This window comes from Macrotis lagotis, chromosome 3, assembly GCF_037893015.1.
Source record: "Macrotis lagotis isolate mMagLag1 chromosome 3, bilby.v1.9.chrom.fasta, whole genome shotgun sequence".
Classification (NCBI taxonomy): domain Eukaryota; kingdom Metazoa; phylum Chordata; class Mammalia; order Peramelemorphia; family Peramelidae; genus Macrotis; species Macrotis lagotis.
Genome location: NC_133660.1, coordinates 40021189 through 40025588, shown reverse-complemented (window position 1 = coordinate 40025588; position 4400 = coordinate 40021189).

The window sequence follows — 4400 nt, the reverse complement described above, 5'->3', positions numbered from 1 at the left end:
GGATGCTGTATTTTGTCAAAAGCTTTTTCATCATCTATTGATATGATCATATGATTTCTGATGGGTTTGTTGTTGATATAATTGAGTATACTAACAGTTTTCCTAATATTGAACCAACCCTGTATTCCTGGAATAAATCCTACTTGATCATAATGTATTATCCTAGTGATGACTTGTAGTTGTTTTGCTAAGATTTTATTTAAGATTTTTGCATCTATATTCATCAGGGAAATAGGTCTATAATTTTCTTTCTCTTTTTAACTCTTCCTGGTTTAGGTAACAGCACCATATTGGTTTCATGGAAAGAGTCAGAGTTCCATCTTTCCCTATTTTTCCAGAGTTCATATAGAATTGGAACCAATTGTTCCTTAAATGTTTGGTACAATTCACTTGTGAATCCATCAGGCCCTGGAAATTTTTTCTTAGGGAGTTTAATGATGGCTTGTTGAATTTCTTTTTCTAAGATAGGGTTGTTTAGGTATTTAATCACTTCTTCATTTAACCTAGGTAACTTATATTTTTGTAAATATTCATCCATTTCACTTAGATTATCAAATTTATTGGCATAGAGTTGGGCAAAATAATTTCGAATTATTACTTTAATTTCCTCCTCATTGGTGGTGAGTTCACCTTTTTCATTTATGATACTAGCAATTTGGTTTTCTTCTTTCTTTTTTTTAATCAAATTGACCAGAGGTTTATCAATTTTATTGGGTTTTTCATAATACCAACTTTTGGTTTTATTTATTAATTCAATAGATTTTTGCTTTCAATTTTATTAATTTCTCCTTTAATTTTTAGAATTTCTAATTTGGATTTAATTTATTCTCATTCTTTATAAACTTAGAGTCCTGGGTTCAAATAGTGGCTTTACAATATATTTTGTGACCTTTGACAAATCACTTAGTCTCTTGGGACCTCAGTTTCTCCATGTATAAAACAGAGGGAGAATTCCTTTTGGCAGAGCAGCAAGAAACCAAGGAGACAGAATCAGCAGACTTGTCAGACATAGCCACTGTGATATTTGTTTTGGCTCAATTGTTTTTCTTTGTCATGAGAGATTCCATCTCAGGGTTGAGGGGATGGAAGTGGTATTGGATGCATACGATGGGATATCCAGAACTGATTGACATAAAGACAATAAGGCAGCAATAAAAGTTTTGGTTGTTCAATTCTTTTTTAGTTACATTTGATTTTTTGTAACCCTATTTGGAATTTTCTTGGCAAGGATACTGGAGTGATTTGCCATTTCCTTCTCCAGACCACAAGTAACTTGTTGAGGTTCACACAGCTAGCCTGAGACCAGCTTTGAACTCAGAAAGATGAGTCTGACTTCACTTCTTGGTTCTATCCATTATGGCACCACTTAGCTGTCCCCCCAGTAGAACTTTTTAAGGCATAAAAACACAATGTGGAGTGAGAAGGATGGTTGCATGAAATGATCCCTAAGGGTCCTTTGCAATTCTAAGAATGCCAGTTCTAGAAGTCTATGAGTATGACAGCAACAAAATTCAAGACCTGAATTCTAAGTTCTTATAGGTTCTCTCCAGAATTCTAAAGAATAATAGGCAGAATGAGCAAACCCAGGGAAGATGGCAGAGAGGTTCTGAAAACTAGTGGTGAATTTATTTCACCACTAAACAGGTTCAACTCAGACTACTGGAAAATTATCCATTCCCCATATCCCACCATGGGGTCATCTTTTATAAAATGAGAAAATAAGGTTTTCTTTGAAGCTCTGTTGAAAACCACTCTTTTAGTAAAATAAGTAGGTACCCTGCCATCAGAAAGACTGCAAAAACTGAGTTGTAATAAAGACCTCTCATGTTTATCATGCTTCAATTCTTCTTTCCCCAAATTACTCATATTTGTCATTTTAATAATGTCATAATACTACACTGCATTCATATACCACAATTTGTTCAGCTTCTCCCCATTTGATAGGCAGCCACTTGGTTTCCAGGATTATTTTGCCCCTATAAAAAATGTTCATTAATATTTCCCAACCTTAGGGGTGGCTAGGTGGCACAGTGGATAAAGCACCGGCCCTGGAGTCAGGGGTACCTGGGTTCAAATCCGGTCTCAGACACTTAATAATTACCTACCTGTGTGGCCTTGGGCAAGCCACTTAACCCCGTTTGCCTTGCAAAAAAAAAACCCCAAAATATTTCCCAACCTGTTTATTTTTTAAAATAAAATTATTTGTTTGTATAAATATTTCTAATCTGGCAAGCATTTGGTAAGCATTTCCCCTTCCCTGAATGGAGTAATTTTTTTTTTTAGGATTTTGCAAGGCAAATGGGGTTAAGTGGCTTGCCCAGGGCCACCCAGCCAGGTAATTATTAAGTGTCTGAAGCCGGATTTGAACCCAGGTACTCCTGACTCCAGGGCCGGTGCTGTATCCACTGCGCCACCTAGCCGCCCCAGGAGTAAATTTTTTAAAAAGAAAAAACAAATCCCTATTTACAAATATGCATAGTTCAGCAAAACAAATTCTCATTTTGGCCACATCAAAAATACACGATCTTCCTCTATAACTTTTCTGAAAGGCAGTGAATAGCACATTTCATCTTCCTTTTTTTGGGGAACTTATGGTTTATCGTTGTGTTTGTCAGAGTTCTAAAGTCTTTCACAATTGTTTTTCTGTATTCTCCTACTTCTGTTTACTTCACTCTATATTAGTTTGCAGAATTTCCCAATTTCTTCTGAAATTATTCATTTTATCATTTCTTAGGGCACAGTAACATCTAATTATTATTCATATCACAATTTTCTGAGCCATTTTATTTTAGCTAATACAAAGACATCACCTTCTTTTATAATTTTTGTCTGCCACAAGAGTTGCCATCAATGTTTTTTGTACAGGTCCTTTTCTTTCTTTGATCTCTTTGAAGTATAGACTTAGTGTGGTATAGCTGGGTTAAAGAGTATGAACAATTTAGTAACTTTTCATATTAGAGAGGATCTTTCCAGGACAGTCTCTCATTGTTGATATTTGCTGAAGGATTTGCAACAATTGGCACAATGAGGACCTGGAGTAGGGAAGAATTGAGTTTAAATCTGGCCTCAAACACTTACTAGACTCTGAGCAAGTCACTTTACCCTGTTTATCTTAGTTTCCTCATCTATAAAATGACCTGGAGAAGAAAATGGCAAATCACTCCAGCATCTATGCCAAGAAAACCTCAAATAGGGTCATGAAGAGGTGACTGAAGCGACTGAACAACAACAAATGTCGATTGTTGGTTCTAGACAAAAACAATGCAATAATACTCTCACCCTTGAAACAGTGTCCTCATCAAATTTGGTCTCACTCTCAAACAAATATATGGAATTCAGTGGGAAGAACAGCCACATATAGGAATCACATAGATCACAGACAGAGAGAATGTATGTGGGTCCACAACTCATACCTTCAATGTCACTTTCAGTTTGGTCTCTCCCATTTTCTACTCTGCAAGTCATTGCCATATAAGCCCCTTGAAAGTAGGTATTATTTCATTCTTTATATCCCCAGCATCTAGCATAGGGCTGGTTTTGATTTAATTTGATTCTACAGGGTCTTACTGGGCAACTGGCCAGTTCCAATCTGGTGAGCCAAGCTATCCATCACTAAAATGCAAATGTCTTTGGGAAAGGTGATGTGAAGCCTCCACCAAAACTTAAGCAATGGCAAAGAGGTCAGAGAACATTGGCATGTATATCCCAGACTCTAAGCTGTTATTTCACCATTAGGACACACGGATTCCTCATGAAGGGACACTAACTCCTCATCTTGGAATCAGCCCATGATGTTATTTTCACCTTTCCCTTCTCATTCAACCCAACTTTTGCAGTACAACCCTTTAAATGGAAAAAATAATAATGATAATAAAGATAATAACATTTTATTATCTTTATCTTTATATATATATATACTGTATTTGTATTTATATATAAATATATACATATATCTGTATATTTGTACATATAATGTACTTGTACTTGCATATCACTTGCTATGAGCCAAGGATATATTGTTTTATAATAATTATATCATTTGATCTTCACAACGATCTTGTGAGGTAGGTGGTATAATTGCCCTCATTGGGAAAGGTGGAGGAAAGTTGAGGAAACTGGGGCAAGCACAGGTAAAATGACTTCCTTAAGGTCACTTACTAACACCTAAGGTCAGATTTGAACTCAGGTCTTCCCAACTACAGATCCAAGACTCTGACTACTGCTCCACCAGAAAATAAATGTCTTTTACGGTGGAATTTCAGGCAGTGCATCTAGGAGAAAGAGGAAGGTTGGGAACCCTTCTGCATAGCATCTGAAGTCACACATCATCAGGACTCCTATAGGCTCTGAAGACCAGTTGGGCAACAGTTAAAACCAGAGTCCTGAAAAAAAGTGTATAT